Below are 18,582 nucleotides of genomic sequence, written 5' to 3'. Positions count from 1 at the left end.
CCTCTTACACTTGACACCCTTTAAGATATTACAGCTCAGCATTGCCTCCAAGTCTGTTTATAGTTTGAATATCCCTTAATCATGCAACAGTTCCACAGACTGTAGGATTTTCAGTCCCTCATGACCTAGGTTGTCCCTGTCCAGCCCAGTGTTCTGCAAGTTTTCAGCATGATTAAATTGATTTGTGGGGCTTCTGACCACATATGGACACTGTGTTTAGGTTAAAAAAAAACTGCATTAAAATTTGAATAATAACATTAACATGTAATTTACAAAAAAAAAATTATGTCATTGAGAGGCATTGTGCTGGCTGCAGTCTGTATCCATAGCTGGCTTCACCATGGGACTCTTGAGCCAGAGGTTAGAGCTGCATTCAGCTTCCCTTCTTACTCTTTATTTCTACGAAGGTAAAAAGTTTTAACAAGTAATTACAAGTCACTGGGAACGTCAGCAAGAATCGGCAGGCTTTTACAGATAAGCTTTAGCAAAACTAGTGCTTCCTATGGGTCAGGCATTTTCTATGTGCTTTATGTATATTAACTCATTTCATATTCACAACCACCTGTGTGACAAGTACTATTAGTATCCCTATTTTACAGATGAGGAAACTGTGTTACATAAGTGGTTGACCACCTTCTAGCCCAAGCAGTCTAGCTTCAGTGTCGATGGTCCTAACCATTCTGCTGTCTTGCTTCTGCCTAGTTCTGTGTATCAGGATTGAACACAGAGCTGACACTATGGAGAGATTTCTCACTAAAGGCTGCCTTCAGCCCTCCATCACATTGGATTGACGACTATTTCACACCTAGAAGGGAGGAGGTTTAAATGTTTCAACTTGGGAGAAAAGAGGCAAATGTGTTTCTAATCCTCTCTTGCACTGGCCCTGGAAAGTATTTCTTTACATTTTGTTGCAGAATTTGAATACATCTTTAAAATATAGCCCAAACTATAGAACATTTCCCCCCTAAAGAATGAGAAATATCAAGCGCTGAAAAAAGAGTCAAACTTTTGGAAACTGAACCACTTCCACCATAGTTGATATTTTTATTAAGTTTTGACATCATATTCTTGACATTTGATAAACTTTTATAAAATAAATGTTTGTAATAAACTTTGTGGCTTGATTTAGAAACTTCTATCCAAGAGTGAACTTGTGTCTGTTTTTTAGTAAAAGATGTACAACCTTAGAAACATGCTTTAAAATTTTAGACTCTCATTGCCTTTAGAATCAAAATTAGGATTTTCATATGGCACTATTTTGTGATTATTCAGAAAAAAACACATTGATTTACTAGAAAGTTCACTATACTATGTTTGAAAAGGATGCTAAAAGTCTGAGAGCTTCATGTCACTATCTGACAACATTTCACTACAAAGAACATATTGGGAATTACAGGCGAATGGATCACCAATCCATAAAATATAGGCGAATGGATCACCGATCCATAAAATATAATTTAAAAAATTACATCATCATCATCATCACAGCATTCCAAATTTTCTTTTTCAACTGCTTGTGCAAAATAATCACATTCATCCCAGTGTATGTAGATTCATTTCCAATATTTATACTGGAATTGTCTTCACTAATGTTTACATTTGTAATATTAATCTAAAGTGGTATTTATGGGATTATCTTTATTACTATTTTTTCTACTTTCAAGGAATCATATTCAAATCACTGATCTATTTTGGCAAACTGAAGAAATAGGGTAATACAGTAATGATAAAAAAATGTAGGTTTCGCAGCAGTAGGAAAAAAAAAACATACTAATGACATGAAAATACTGTGAGCTTAATGGCAATGTTACTGAACATCGGATAAACAACACCGATCAACATAGGTCTGGTGGTACATATGCAATCTTTAAGAATGTGATGGTTCATTAAGAGCATATTGGATTCCTGTGAATACTGTAGTTTTACAATTCAGATTCATTAAATGCAAGTCAACAAAATAATTATTTATTACTCTTTCCTTTTCTAGACACCAAACTGGACTCCTTGATACTCCATCGGGGACTACCAGTGATCTGTGGACCACACTTTGGAAAAAATTTGTTCTGGCCAAATGTGATTGACTATTGGTCATGGTGGTCGATGAGACAGGTAGAGGTAGCAATTATGATTCCAGACCATGGCTGCCCAATGCATAATATCTGGAATCCAGGAGGCTGAGCCTACATGGTTTATGGAGGGTTTGAGAGCTACCCATGAGGATCTAGGAGAAAATTTCAATCACTGATTAAAGGGAAAGGTTGGAGCAGAGCCCTAAAGGGCAGGATGAAAAGCTAAGCTTTGGAATTCTCATTGTATTCAACAGGCATTCCCCATGTATTTACTCTTTGCCCAGTACTGTAATCTGTATGATACCCAGAAATGAATTAGGTGATGTCAGTGTCTTTCACATCAATTATGAGACTATATAACATCCTACAATCACATGACAAAATGTGGTGTCATCTGAGAAAGTGCTCTGGAGATGTGGGAGGAACATCACACTTGAGAGGGCTCAGGAAAGGTTTTGTGGAGAAAGAGGCATTTAAGTCCAACCTTAAAGGATGGAATTTTGACAGGTGGGGATGGAAGAGAAAAAAACATTCTAGTTTTTCCACATAGTGGATGAGTGGCTGGGTTTCCTGGATCCAGAAACTCTGCAGTGGCTTGGTGGTGGGACAACAAGGTTTTGTCCTCTCAGCTATGAAAGCAGATGGACTGTGTTCACAAGGAACAATCTTTTCCTTTATATTTTGGAGAATATTCTTCCAGAGTGGGTCAGGCTAATATGCTGGACCCAGACATGACCAGCTTGCTGCCTCCCGTATTTTTCCTATTCTTGGGAGAAATCGGGGACACCAGGCTCGAGGGCAGTCAGTCTGGCACCTCTAAAATCACAAGCACAGAAAAGAGCAAAGAACAAAAATTAAAAATAGCTCTCTCTACACTTTCTGTCTACAGCAGGACAGAAAAGATGCCCGAATGTTACCTTTTCACATTAACAAAAATGTACAAACTATACCTTTTAGGGAGGCATTCACAATGGAAAGAAAGTCACTAGGGCATAATACGTCCTTGCCCCTAGAGGGGCTCATGCTACACATCATTAAAAGCATCCTGCAATCTTGCTGCCCATCTTGGAGACAAGTATCTCAGCGCTTTTAAATGAGTAAAACAAGGGTAATGGTACCAGACTTGGAGGCATCAGAGTATGAAGGAAACATTGTTGATTAGGGGCCAGTGGGAAGCTCAGGGTCAAGTTCAGACCCAGGGATGGTATGAGGAGCTCGCTGGCAGAGCTTAGCACATAACTTAAAAAATCCAAGGACAGGGCTTCCCTGGTGGTTGAGAGTGCGCCTGCCGATGCAGGGGACGCGGGTTCGTGCCCCGGTCCGGGAAGATCCCACATGCCGCTGAGCGGCTGGGCCCGTGGGCCTCGGCCGCTGAGCCCGCGCGTCCGGAGCCTGTGCTCCGCAACGGGAGAGGCCACAGCGGTGAGAGGCCCGCGTACCGCAAAAAAAAAAAAAAGAAAAGAAAAATCCAAGGGCAGAGAGTTAGACAGCCTGGGGGGAACTTTGTCAGTGAATTGAGATGCCAGAACCAAAAAATCTTGTCCATGTATTATCGTTTGTTATATATCGATAACGCATTGTATCGATTGTGGAGCCAGTCAGGGATTCTTCTCACCCCTCCCCCTCCTTCCCCACTCCCACACCTATTACAACCTCTGCAAAGTCTCTGAAATGCTTCTCTTCCATCACAGGTCTGCTGCCCACATTGGGCTTATTATCTTTCATGGGTCATTGCAATGACTTCCTGATTGTTCCACTAGCTCTGACTTACTCCCTCTTACAAATGGACAGGCTTTATGGTGGTCTTACTACTTGAGCTAAGTCTAGAAGTTTAGATAGTTTTTGAACAAGCCATTTTAGGAATGGCATGGGTGAAGGGTGACGTTACAGTCAAATCTACAAGTTAAGCAAGACAGGTGGAGTAGTGGGACGTGGGTTTTCATATTCACTGGTGCCAGCTTTCTCTTTCTGTAATGTGAATTTATTTTCTTTATAATATGAAAATAAAATTTCATTTAAAAATGAAGTTCTTGTGACCAGTACACCATTAATACGATAGGCCATAGGCCCTCTTCTGCAGATACTGCTTGTTTCTGAAGTGAGACCAAAAATGTCCAGTCATTTTGAGAGTCGGTGGCATGGTGGGGGGGGAGGCGGTGACATACTCTCAAACTTGTACATCATTCAACATCAAAAGCAAACTAATACATTTATGCAGACATAAAGCCAGGTCACATATGTCTCCATCTCCTCCTTGCCACTTGCCTTGTAACAGAAATTTTTGGCATAAGCAAAATTAATAGTCTATCTTTAAATATTATAATGAACTGAAACTCTATATGCCAATTGTATGATCTATCAGCTTTCTCACTAAGCACCTTTTCAAATATATTCTGAACAAAGTCCTGCTCCAAAAGCTGAACCAATAAAGTTATATCAGATTAGTGAACTGATACCAAATTATTCCTAGAAACAAAGCTTGCTCCAATTTACCCTACATGTGTCCACTGGAGTTATCTTCCTAAAGCACAGGCTCCATTAAGTTGATTCAGAAATTATCTTCCACTGAAAGTACAAAAAGATCATAGAACAAGTTTGTACTCTTTATGTGACAGGTCCATATGACATTCACTGAAATCTAGGATGATGGCATTTTCTAATCACCAAAGCTTTTACTTTGTGAAACCCTGTAGTATTAATGCATGGCATAATAGATAACCTGTTTTTTAAGCTACGTAAGTCCTAGGACAGTGATTCTCAACCTTGCCTGTATATGCTGGAATCATCTGGGGAATTAAAAAAAAAAAAATACTGATCTCTGCGTCCCAGCTCCAGAGATTCTGATTTCATTGGTCTGAGGTGGGATGTCTTAGGATTGGAATTTTTAAAAGCTCTCCAGGTGATTGAAAGTTAAGCCACTGTTCCAAGGGGTGCCTATTTCTGCACTGCTTGTCAGAATAACAGCTGACAAGAATCGTCCAAACAGACCTCATCTGCACGCAAAACAGGGGACAGACTGTTAACCATGAGTTGGCTGAAAAAAAGAAATTTCTGTGGCATCATAATATATCTTGCTTTTCACCAACAAGAGTAATTTCCCTAATGCTGTCTCTTTATGTCTTAGTTTGAAGAGTTTTCAGTGGCTTTCCATCCATTGATAACATACATGAAGAGAATCAGCTAAGTTTTACCATAAAATACTTTGACAGCATTAAGCCAGAGAAAGCAGTTCACATATATTAATTACAAGTATTCCTATAGAACAGGCTTCTTTTGTGCTGTAAATAAATTTATCATATGGCACTGCTATGTGGCCTTAGACAATACAGAACACACAAAGAATGTCAACCGATAGCCATTTAAGATAATGATACCACATAGTATACATTATACATCAAATCAAGTTTTATACATTTTCTTGGACTCTGCCTTTAAATACTGTACCAGTATCCGGTCTCCTATGGTTAATGCTATTTAGCTCTGTGAATCTTGGGATCCTTAACATATATTAAAAGCTGGACTGCAGGACACATCTAATTTTGTCACTGCTTGTGTGTATATAATTGTATTATACTACTTCACTGTTATTGCTTAGATGGTCCTTGCAGAGACGGCTTGCAGATTCAACGGGCACATAGATGGGAATGAGAAGCAGAGGGCAGATAGCTGTTCTCTCTTTCTCTTCTCTATTCTGTCTCTCTCTCTCTCAGGCACACATGTGCACAGGCAGACAACAGGAAAAGGAGCAATGACTACAATAGCACTAGAACCAACGGCAGACATGTAGAGCTTTCAGAAGGAGACAAAATAAGAAGCATTTTAGTACAAAATAAGAAATTAAGCTAAGTAACAAGAAAACAAAACAAAACAAACAGACTCTCAAAAATTGTCAGAGAGAATGGTTCGGGAATGGGTGGACAGAGGCCTGGGCAACAAACCAGATGAAGTGGAGTGAGAAACGAGTGACCTGGTAAAAGGAAGTCATTACAAAGTCTAACCATGAGGTGATTCATTTATAGACACATATTTGCTTAGGTTGGACCTTCAGGTAAGGAGGTAAATTGGGAGGGGAAGTCCCACATAGGACTGCATAAGCAAGCATGTTTCACTGATTTAAATACACTGCATTGTGAAGGAGCATAACAAAAACATAAAAGAAAATTACTGTATTTTTTCCATTGGGTCAGACACTGCCTTAAGCTCTCTACAAGCATTCTCTGGTTTAGTCCCATCAACATTTATCTATTCTTATTTGATAGATAAGAAACCAGGGGTTAAGTCTCTTGGCCAAGGTCTCAAAGGTAGAAATGAGGTGAGGCTGGGATGGGAACCAGGTCAGACTTCTAAAGCCCATCTTCTCAATCAGCTTGTGGTTTTCTAGGAATACACTTCATTATTCAATCCTAACTGTGATGTTTTCGGCATTGCTGAGGAGTGGGGTGTGTTCCCACTCCCGGGGAAAGGAGGAGCCAGTAGAGCATCAACTTCTCCAACACCCCAAGCCTCAGGTGAGCTTAGTGAAGTGTCAGAATCAGCTACACGTGGTGAAATCAGTACAGCTAAGGGTCCTTCAGAGACCTTTGGTTGAACCCTAACCCTTACCCTTTGTTGAATCTCAAACTCTGGCTTCCCACTAGGAATGCTTTTAAAATAATACTGATGGCCACACTCTGCTTGCAGAGATCCTGATTTATTTGGTTTGGGGGGCGGGCCCTACAATCACGATGCACGCGCAGTGGGGTTGGGGACCACTGTTCTAAAGGGAACCACGCGTTCATACATTCCACAAAGCGGAGCTCATCCTAGAGTGTTCTTAGAAAGCACTGATGTTTGGGACCAAAAGACCTGGCCCTAAGGAGCTACATCCTAGGAAACTGCAGAAGGAGCAAGTTGGTCACCATGTACCCTGGTCCTAACCTTCACTAAACTAATATAACAGGCACAGTGGTCAGGAAAATTACTTCCTGACAACAACTTCCAGTCTCAGGAGGAGCAGTAAAAACATAACCCAAAACCAGACAACAACAAAAGCAAAACAAAAAACAATACTGCTTTGCAGTTTGGGATACAATACATGGTGCCCTTTGAACAAAATTACATATTCCATGGTATAAAGGCAATCAGACAGGATTGCGAGTCTTGCCCGTGTGACTCACTAGCTATGGGAACCTGGACAAGTTTCCTAAATTCTCTGATCCTGAAGTCCCTTGTTTTCAAAACAAGTAGTTGAGTCATCTATCCGGTTATTCTTTCAACCCCTCCACTAATGCACTTACTGAGTCTCTATTCTGTGCTAAGTCCTGTGCGCAGGGGTAACCTTTTCTCAGCCTCTGTAAAAAGGAAGGGATAAACAACAAGGTCCTATGTACAGCACAGAGAACTGTATTCAGTATCCTATGATAAACCATAATGGAAAAGAGTATAAAAAATGTATATACATATATATATATATATATGTATAACTGAATCACTTTGCTGTACAGCAGAAATTAACACAACACTGTAAATCGACTATACTTCAATAAAAAAAAAAAAAGTCATGACGATGACTGCCTTGACTACCTGGTCACCAAGTTCAATGATGGGAACAGCTACAAAGTGCCTAGTACAGTCCCTGCTTATTTCCCCCTCCAACTAAGGAGGTAGAGGAAAACTTCAAAACGAAGAGCTCATTATGACTAGGACCAGAGATGGTGGTCCATGAGCGGGTAAGAGGAAGCTGCATCTATGAGGCAGTTACGTAAGATTTATATTTACCAGTATGGTATTAATAGAATTCAGTGCTCTAAATTCAATCCCAATCTTGAAAAAAATCTGTGGACCCCAGAGTGATGATAATCAAGATTTATTCAGCACTTCTTATGTGCCAAGCACTGTTTTAAGTATTTAAATATATTATCTCAAGTAATTCTTCCAACAACCTGATGACGTAGTCCTCTCATTATGTTCTTTATAGTATAAGAAATGGCAGTCTAGAGAGATTAGGTAACTTGCCCAAGGCCACAGAGTTAACTACTGAAGCTGGAATTGGGGACCAGTCGGTCTGGCCTTAAAGCCCACTTAACTAGTCCTTTAACCTGGCTTTTGACTTTAGGATTCCAAAATTCTTAAAAACATCTGGCCTGGCAGATATAAGCTTGCATAAACCTTACAACATTCCTAACAGGAATATTAGTATCTGTTTTGGCTAAAGCAAGATTTCTTTTCACTTTAATTTTTACACACGGGCATTTTCATATCCCGACTCTTAATTTTTAATCTATTCTTCTATATTTAAAATTTATTTCATGATTGATCTGTTAACGGAAAAACAAATCAGTGTTTACTAGTACAGTTAAAACTGCTACTGCAATGTTTATTTTTGACTTATGATTAAAATGTGCTCTAGGGTATCTCTCATGGGAATGTGCATTTCCCTCAGCCTCCACTCAAAGCTGAAAAAAACTTTGTTTGCCATGTTACTTTTAGTTTTATTGACGGGAAATCTCCGAATGTATTTTGGTTATTTAAGAGCAAACCTAACGCTGGGTGTTCCCGAAGCCTAACAATAGCCATACTCTTCTCCTTATAATATTAACAAGCACTCCTTATACTTATATATTGCCTTATAATAGTAAATGTGCTTTCTTACCCGACGCTACCAAAAAGAGCAACACGAAAGCTATAATTAACACTACTTCTTTTAGCTTTCTGATATATGAAGAATGAGAGTAACCCTGCAAATTCACATAAAACTTCATCATTTCCATGTTCTCATTTGAACCTTACAAAAACTAAAAGCCAGATAAGACAATTATCCTCTTTTAACAACTGAGTTGGCCTAGGAATAACCCACGTGCATGACTTGAAAGGTAGATAATAGAGTTGGAATTCAAGCTCAGTTCATCTGACCCCAAGACTACTGATCTTTGAGCTGGACCACGTTACCTGCTTGCATGGTGCTGGACCCAGAGATGGGTGATAGTCTCACCTGACACGTCCCAGGGAAGCCAATTAGTCTTACTTGGGTTTTGGATTTTCCACTTAGTGCTGAAATGCCCATAACACATTGTTAGAGGATTTTAAAAGTCCTAAAATGTAAGAGCGTGTGAAAACTTAGAAACCATCCAGTGCAACCTCATTTACAGATGAAAAAGCAAAGGCTCAGACAGAGGCAGTGCCTAGATTAAGATCCTACAGCAAAAGCCAACAGCCAGTGAGACCTGAATTCAGGCCTTCAGGCTCTCAGTACGGTGTGCTTTCAGCTACACAAAACTATTTCCCAGTGTGCTGCCTCAGCTGTTAGTTTCTTTCCACTAGCAGGCGCTGTGGCCCGAGCGTAAGGTAAAGTTTCACTACATCAATACATCAAAGTACCGTGTGGGGACTGCAGTCCACAGGATGACTCCTACATGATTCCAGAACAAGGTTAACGCCATTACCCTCTGAAGCAGCACAATCGTTCCATTTCTGTCTGAAACACCTGGTATACTTTGGATTTGTACATCTGTGTGCTCTGAAAATGGAAAAAAAAAGGCAGCAGGATGTGGGGTACTGGGTCCTGCAGAGGTACCTTGGGACCAAAGAAGGCCAGGTTCGGGTTTCTGTTTGACCATAGCTGGTCTGAATCAATTTGGTTTGTACATTTGAGTTACATTCAATATTCACTTGATAGGTTTCCAGTTTTATTTTGTTATTTATTATTATTATTTTTTTCAAGACTAAGAACCACTTGAGTGAAATAAGTGGCAGATTTGTGGTTAGAAGAACTGGGTTCTAGTCCTAGAACTACCATATCTGTGACTTTGGGCAAGTAACTAGGTGACTCAAAGTGTTACTGGGAGGAATATATATATATGCTAAATTATAAGTGACAAGAAGATGGAAGGAATTCCTTCAAAACGTATCACTGTAAAATAAATTTTGTTATGAATATTAATACAAATCACATGCACAATAGAGCAGAAAATATTTATGTATCTGGGACTTGCATCCAGAGACCACATTCTAAGGAATTCCTATGCAAAAGCTACAAGATGGAATGCAGTGCTGGATGTGAGTGGAGACATTGTGAGGAGCTAAGCTTTTTGGAAATGCTGGCAGCGCCATTCATCTCCGTAGTGGAGTGGGCAGATGGATGCCGTGAATATCTGACACATGATGCTACATCAGAACTCAGAGGGAGGCCCAGGCGTGAAGTCTTAGACCTCAGGCCATCTTCGCCCTTGCGTGTCTGTAAAATCCTCGTTGCTAAACTGCAGTCGGCATGGATTCCATCTCTGGCACTTGCATAGCAACACTGAGCTCTCTGAGCGCTGAACTGATGTCTTGGGAACAGTTATTAATACGTGTATGTATGCACACAGTATGTGAAAATATGCAAGATTGAAAGCGATTAGCGGATTGCTTTTAGCTAATACTTTCCCACCGGGACTATGCTCCTGGAAAAATTCCTCTCTCTCAAAAAGCTTGCACAATTGTCTGCTATCACTTACCAAAATGTTTGGGATAAAAATGGTGTCAATTTTAAGGAAACACACTTCTCAATTTTCTTTGTTAACATCTGAATAAAACATGAGAAGGTTCCTACTTTTCCCCTCTCCTCTTTCATTCAGAGAATAAGTCCCTTCACAACCTGGCTTTAAGTGAGAGAGGAAATAAATAGTCACCCTTCTTTGCCACCTCCGGAATAGCACTATCACTGAGTTTAAAGGTAGAAAAGTTTAAATTCCATTCTAATAAATTCCACTGGCTATCATCATTTTTGAGGTGCAGTGCAATGTTTTATAAAAAGAACAGAGCAAGAAATCACATTTCTACCCTGCAGAAGCTTATGGTCCTGTGAGATCACGGGAGAGCAGCACAAGAAAGGCGCAGAAGGTTCTACAGGAAGGATCTGGTTGGGATTGAAAGAACACTTTCTGGACCATACGAGAGTTTGAGAAAAATATGGAACATTTCCTTAATGTAACTGGGCTGGACATATACTTTCTATCTCCTGTTCTAAAATGAATACACTGAATCAGCCGTCCAGTGTTTTTCTAAGCACCTTCCCAGTCTTCAATTTTTCATTCTAAGATACATTTTATAAGATGAATATGCAAACTGAAGTTAGATTAAGTCTGCCTGAGTGTAAGGAGAATAAGCTCAATAATAATCTTTGGACAGCTTTTCAAGACGCCAAATTTGTTGAAAAACTACAAAAGTTATGAACTCAAAAAAAAAAGAAAAACACAAGAACACCAGGCAATAGGCATGTTCTATTTATGTCAGCAGAGTATTTCTGGTGATTCCTCTTGTGCTAATGTAGTTTCCATTTTTAGATTATCATATTTGGTAAACATTTAATTTCTACAGGATGACTAATACCCAAGTGCCTCCTATCTAGTGAGATAAGTAAAGGGCTCTTCCTTACTAAGGCTTATAGGGAGCTCCCAGAAACCAAGTAAATCCACAGAAACTGCACAAAAACAGATAAGCTCAGTAATGGGTTGCTGCATGGGCTCGTGCTTATGTGGCTTTATCTGTAGTTCTGTCTTGGGCAAGAGATACCACACAAGGGGAGTGCAAAGTTGAAGGTCTTTAGCAAAAATGTGGACTGTAAACACAGCCTGGCATTATCAGCATTCTGTTAAGTTCAAAGAAGAGATAGTTACAACAAATACAGCTTGCTTTATTTCTGAAACAAAACTGTGCACATATTTGTGGCCATACTACTAATTAACCTATAGATTGTTCCTTTCATCTATTCAGAGTGTTTTTCTGCCCCTTGTTACAACATGTTGGGGTTACTTTTTCCCATCTGGAATATCCTCAAACTGTTCTCTTAGAGGCACTAGAGAGAAGAATGGTACAAATGATGAAGAGACTAGAGACACTGACTTGTACAGAAAGATTAGAGGAGCTATATATGTACATATAACGAGGCCGAAGGATGACTAAGGAGTGCCGCGATGACGGTCTATAAATATTTGAAAGGTGTAAACACCGAGGAATAATTTAGCTTGGTCCAGGTGGTACAATTGGAAGCGATGGTGTATCTTAAAGAAGAGGGAAGATCTCTATTAAAGAAAAATGTTTAAATAAATATAAATGTTTAAGATGTTCTCCATGGGATACAGCAAAATTGAAACAGAAAGGCAGTTTAAAAATATTAGCATAAACGTCAGAAGACACGGGCTTATGGGTTGGTTTTACCATACATACACAGCTATGTGACCTTAGGTCATTTAACCACCATGGGCCTCAGATACCTGTTTCATAAAGTGTGAACCAGAATTAGATATTTTTAAAGTGTGCTCCGAAGAACCTTAAGGGTTCTGAGGATTCAGCTATGTCAGATCCTGAGAAAAGAAAGAAGACTGGAGGGGAGTGATGATGACCAGAGCCCCTTTATCAGTTTCGTCTCTATACCATCAGCTTCCTCAGAATAAGTTTTTAGGAATTTCCTAAGTTAAAGAAGTTTGCACGAGAAACTCTCCAACTTAAAAAGTTTGAGGAAGGTATTAGAGATCAGTTTTAGACCATTCTTGTTCTAAAGACTCCTGAGAAGACAGAAGACTCATTAAAATTATGCTTTCACAAAATGTTTACTGAGTACCTACTATGGGCCAACATAGTTGATAAAGCAGTAATGCAGATACGCCCTTGTGGAACGCACATCCCAAATGCAATTTTTAGTATAGAATTGCCCTAAATTCTAAAATGAATAGAGGCTTAACTCATGTAATTCCATGTAAGATTGAAAATAATTCAACACTTATTGAACACTTACTATCAAATCCTTGAGACTCATGATATATAATATAGAAGGTAAACATTCAAATTAAGCAGATATTGAGCACATACTATATGTCAGGCACTGTGTGACAAACTAGCAATCTTCAGTTTCCATCCCAGTGGCCACTCAGTCGTGTGTCTTTTTGCACAACCGGTGAACACCGCCATGAGCACAGCCTGACTCATGCTCCAACCTGCTACCACAGTCAGCTGGATTTGATCCTAAACCTACTCATACCATTTGAACTTGTTATTGCAATTAAGCTATTTAATGAACTATTATGTAAGTTAGCAAAAAAGTGAAAATGTTTTAATTTTTAAAAATAACATCTAAATACAATGTTTTGGAAAGGTTCCAGAGAGACATTTCACTTAGGGAAAAAAAAAAAAATTATTCAGTAAGGTATGGATAAGCAACTTTAAAATATTAGGAAAAAAAGCTTAAAAATTGTAAAGGATTCTGCACTCACATTATTTCACAAGTGTTTTTAAATTCTTGCTCTCCGACAATTTCCAACCAGGTTGGAAATTGTCAGGGACCCATTAAGACATTATGCACAATGACACAACAGACACAAAGCTGACAGCCCTCACTCAAATATGTCTTGTGCATATTTCAAAAAAAAGGTGAAATATGCATTTTGTTTATTTATTAAAATAAACTTTATTGAGGTATAATTTACATGTAATAAGTGAACTCATTTTAAGTGTGCATTTTGATAATTTTAAAGAAATTCATAGGCCCTTGTAACTATCACCATAATCAAGTCCTAAAACATTTTGATTACCCTGAAAAGTTCCCTTGTGTCCCATTAGAGTCAATCCTCTCCCCCAGCTTCAGAAATCCACTGACTGTTCTCTGTCACTGTAAATTTGTCTTTTCTATGATTTCATACAAATTGAGTTATATAGTACATACTTTTTTTGGCAGGGGGAGAGGTCTGGCTCATTTCGCTCAGCATAAAGTTTGTGAGGTTTTCCCACGTTGTACTTATTGGTAGTTCACTTTTTTATTAATGATGGGTAGCATTCCATTCTAAATATATAGCACAATTTGTTCTTTGACCTGTTGATGGGCATTTGAGTTGTTTCCAGTGTTTGGCCATTGCAAATAAAGCTGTTATGAATTTTTATGTACAAGTCTTTGTATGGAAAAATGTTTTCATTTCCCTTGGGTCAACATATGGGAGGAAAAATGCTGGGTCATATGATAAATATGTGTTTTATTTCTTTAAGACACTACCGAAGTGTTTTCCAAAGTGGTTGTACCATTTTACATCCTCACCAGCAATGTATGAGAGTTCTAGTTGCTCCGTCTACTAGTTAACACTTTGTAATGTCATTCCTTTAAATCTCAGTTATTCTAATCAATTTGTAGAGGTACCTCACAATTTGTACTTCTCTGAAGACTAAAGGTTTGGAACATTTTTAATTTGCTTATTGGTTTTGTATATTTTATTTCAATAAGTGTGTTCAAACATTTTGCCAATTTTAAAATTGAATTGTTTGCCTTCGAGTAGTAAGAGTTCTTTCTATATTTTGGACACAAGTGCTTTGTCAGATACGTATATATTGCACTTATTTTCTCCCAATATATGGTGTGTCATTTCATTAAAAATTTACTGAGGTAACACTAGTTTACAAAATTATGTAAATTTCATGTGTACAACCTTATATTTTTACATCTGTATACCCTACAGCATTCTCACCACCAAAAATATACTGATGGTCGTAGGGGAGGAGGGTAAAATCAGATGGTACTTGTCTTTCTCTTTCTGACTTATTTCACTCAGCATAATACCCTCCAGGTCCATCCATGCCATTGTAAATGGCAAGCTTTCACTCTTTTTATGGCTGAATAATATTTCATTCTTTTTTATCCATTCATCTGTGGATGCACATAGGTTGCTTCCATATCTTGGCTACTGTAAATAATACTTCAATTAGGGTGTATATTTCTTTTTGAATTAGTGTTTTTGTTTTCTATGGATAAATACCCAGAAGTGGAATCACTGGATTGTACGGTAGTTCTATTTTTAATTTTTTGAGGAAACTCCATAGTTTTTCCCATAAATGGCTGTTCTAATATACGTTCTCACCAACAGTCCTCTAGGGTTCCCTTTTCTCCACATCCTTGCCAACACTTATTATTTCTTGTCTTTTTGATAATAGCCATTCTGAGAGGTATATAAGGTGATATCTCTCACTGTGGTTTTGATTTGCATTTCCCTGATGATTAGTGATGCTGAACATATTTTCATGTGCCCATTGGCCATGTGTATTTCTTCTTTGGAAAAAAATGTCTATTCATATCTACTGCCCATTTTTCCATCAGATTTTTTTTTGATATTAAATTGTATAAGTTCCTTATACATTTTGGATATTAAGAATATCATTTACAAATATCTTCTCCCATCCAAATTGCTTTTCATTTTGTTGATGGTTTCCTTCACTGTGCAAACATTTTTAATTTGATGCAGTTCCATTTGTTTATTTTTGCTTTTTTTGCCCTTGACTGAGGAAACAGATTCCCCACCCTGCCCAAATACTGCTAAGACCAATGTCAAAGAGTGCATTATCTATGTTTTTTTCCAAGAGTTGTATGGTTTCAGGTCTTATATTTAAGACTTTAATCCATTTTAAGTTTCTTTTTGTATATGCTATATGAAAGTAGTCTAGTTTCATTCTTTTGCAAGTAGCTGCCCAGTTTCTCCAAAAACATTTCTTGAAGAGAATGTCTTCCCCATTGTTATATTCTTGCCTCCTTTCCATAGATTAATTGACCATGTAAGTGTGGGTTTATTTATGGGCTCTGTTCTGTTCCATTGATCTATGTGTCAGTTTTTGTCCAATATCATTCTGTTTTGATTACCTTTGCTTTGTAGTATAGTTTGAAATGAGGGAGTGTGATAACTCCAGCTTCTTCTTTCTCAAAATTGCTTTGACTATTTGGGGCCTTTTGTGCTTCCATACAAATTTTAAGATTTTTTGTTCTAATTCTGTGAAAAATGCCATGGGTATTTTGATAGGGATTGCACTGAATCTGTAGATTGCCTTGGTTATCCTAGGACTTGGGGCACGCTGTGTGACCTCAGCAGATAGGCTAGAGCACCTGAACCATGTTCCCGCAATACTAATAAGGTGGAAGGGGAATGCAAAAAATGGCACTCTCTGGCTCCTCTGACACCAGAGAGTTCCAGCAGTTTCCTGACCATTTGGCAGACGCATTAGGGCTAGCAAATGGATTTTTTCCCCGTATACTCTATGTGTCCTTTAAACTGCTCCTTTTCCACTGTGCTTCAGAGTGGGTGAGTCTGTGTGCAGGCCCCTCAGTGATGTCCCTTTCCACTGCAGCTTTCTGCATCGAGGGTGGGGTTCCTGTCAGTACTGTATCTCCATCTGTCCTACCCATCTCTATGTGGTCCCTCTATCATTTGTTGTGCAGAAGCCACTCAATCAGCTCTCAGTTCTTCTTCAGGAGGAACTGCTCTATATGCAGGTATAGATTTAGTGTGTCTGTGGGAGAAGGTGAGCTCAGGGTCTTTCTACATTGCAATCTTGGACTGGAAATTCATTTCATTTTTAAAATGGGGTTTTTGAAAAGCCAAAGTTTTAAAATTTTTATAAAATACAATTTATTGTGTTTTTTTTTTATTTGGCTTGTGGTTTTTTTTTTTTTATACCTTCTCTAGGAAATCTTTTCTTCCCCAAACATCATAAGGATTTTCTATGTTTTCTTGTAAAAGTCTTATAATTTAGCTTTGACATTTAGGTCTATGACCCAAAACATGTGTAAGACCTTTACAATGAGAATCATAAGACATTGCTGAGAGAAATTAAAGAAGATCTAAATAAAGAGAGAAATATGCCATGTTCATGTATTGGAAGACAAGTTAAGGTGTCATTTCTCCCCAATTTTATTGGCACAAATTGGTAAACTGATTGTAAATTTTACATGGAAATGCAAAGAATGCAAAATAGTCCAAATAATTTTTAAAAAGAACACAGCTGGAGGACTTATGTTATCTGATATCAAGATTTGATCTAAAGGTACAGTAATTAAGACAGGAGTACTGGTACAAGGATAGATATAAAGGTAAAAATATTAAAATTAAATTATGTAATCTTTCTCTCTTTTTCTCAACTGGGATTCCCCAATTCAAAGTGCATTTTGATTAGCTCAGTGGACCCAAATTCATTGAAGAAGATTCTATTGTATTTCTTTTCCATAAAATTTTGCCACGAAATTTCAAGGTTTTTTGTTTAAATAGCATGTTTAGGAAAGCATCACACTTCCTTTACTAATTTCCTCTATAAGGATACTAAAAACTAGTATTTTGATTTTTTTTGATGGTTCATACCAGTGAAACATACTAATGCCTTTTTATTTGTCTTCCTCTCCAGAAGAACATTTGTACATATTTTATCAAATATATTACTATTGTCCCTCAAATTGTTTTATTTGCTAAAAAAAATAATTGTGTATGGTCATGGGAAACTGAGAAAAGGTAAATGATCAGCAGAGAGATTTTACATTCTGTCAAGAGATCGAATTAATACCTGGTTTTTGATGTTAAACAAACAAAAGAACAAACAAAACTACACACTTTTTTTTTCCTGGTGTGGGAAGGATGATAATCATTTTGCAACTCACAGATTCAAATTTAAAAGTATTTCATTACGATGAAGGCACTTCTTATGGATCACTATATAAAGATAGACTTTTACAACCTGCTGAGCATATCAAATAAGTTTATATGATCAAAATCTGAAGACAAAAGACTTCTAATGGTCCTTACCCTAGGAAATCAGGCTTATTTTTCATTTCTTACCATTTATTGTGCCTGAAATATTTAAAGTAAGTTATGAGGGCCCGAAGTATGAAGCACTTCTTATAAAGGAATATTCTTCACTAATAAGTGAATGTAATTTTTCTAAATCTGTGGAATAAAATATTCATAATGGATTAATGTGAAAGGATAGAGACACAATTAAATGTAATTCCTCCTTATTAAAATTGATGTCAGATATTGGGCTTAGATAAGTATGCTTTAATAGAAAATATGAATGTAGCAGAGCATAAAATATGTTACTATATTACTTTTTTCTTGCAGCCCTAAAATGCAAGAGTACACTCGGAAGTCCGCAGGTAGATCCATTACTCATTGCTATTATTATGAGCAAATTAAGGCTCATAGCCCATTAGGTACCATAGTCCCTATTGCAAAAGCAACGTTTAGTAAACAAATTGGCTTGATGATGCCTGAGTTAACATCCACATTAGCTCTCTATTGACAACCTGGAGGAAATCACCTTCCAGAGTCTGTTAGTGCATATGGAAATACATTTTGGCCCTGGATGGACATAGATAACACCCTTGCAGAGTTCTGTGGGCGTTCAGACTGAGAAGCAAAAGGCAAATTTTTTATTACTTTTTAGTATCAACAAATTCGAGACAATGATGGCCATTGAATGATAATCGTTGATCATTTACCTTTATGAAATGTGAGGTACATGTGAGGACCTAAGAAGCAACTTTCAGAGATTATTATAAAAAGGCACCGTTGTCAGTCAAACTGTTTTATCAAGCAAGAGTAAGGGATTACTCCCAATCCTGGCCTTTAGCAGGAGATAAAGATAGGATGATGGCAACTCAAAGGACTATCAAAAATTCTGGTCTTTAGTAGGCTTATAGATAACACTGTTACATCCACGTCAACCTGGTTTATCAAGAATATTTGTGACTCTGAAGTAA

General features: G+C 37.9%; 1 protein-coding gene across 2 annotated transcripts in view; it reads right to left on the bottom strand.

Annotated features, from left to right (window-relative positions):
• Positions 1–18,582, bottom strand: part of LPP (LIM domain containing preferred translocation partner in lipoma) — a 448,510-nt gene that overhangs the window by 106,465 nt on the left and 323,463 nt on the right. The window lies entirely within an intron of this gene.

This window comes from Phocoena phocoena, chromosome 4 (assembly GCF_963924675.1).
Source record: "Phocoena phocoena chromosome 4, mPhoPho1.1, whole genome shotgun sequence".
Taxonomy (NCBI): Eukaryota; Metazoa; Chordata; class Mammalia; order Artiodactyla; family Phocoenidae; genus Phocoena; species Phocoena phocoena.
The sequence above is the reverse complement of the archived record's forward strand: the minus strand, read 5'-3'. Positions and strand labels throughout refer to the sequence as shown.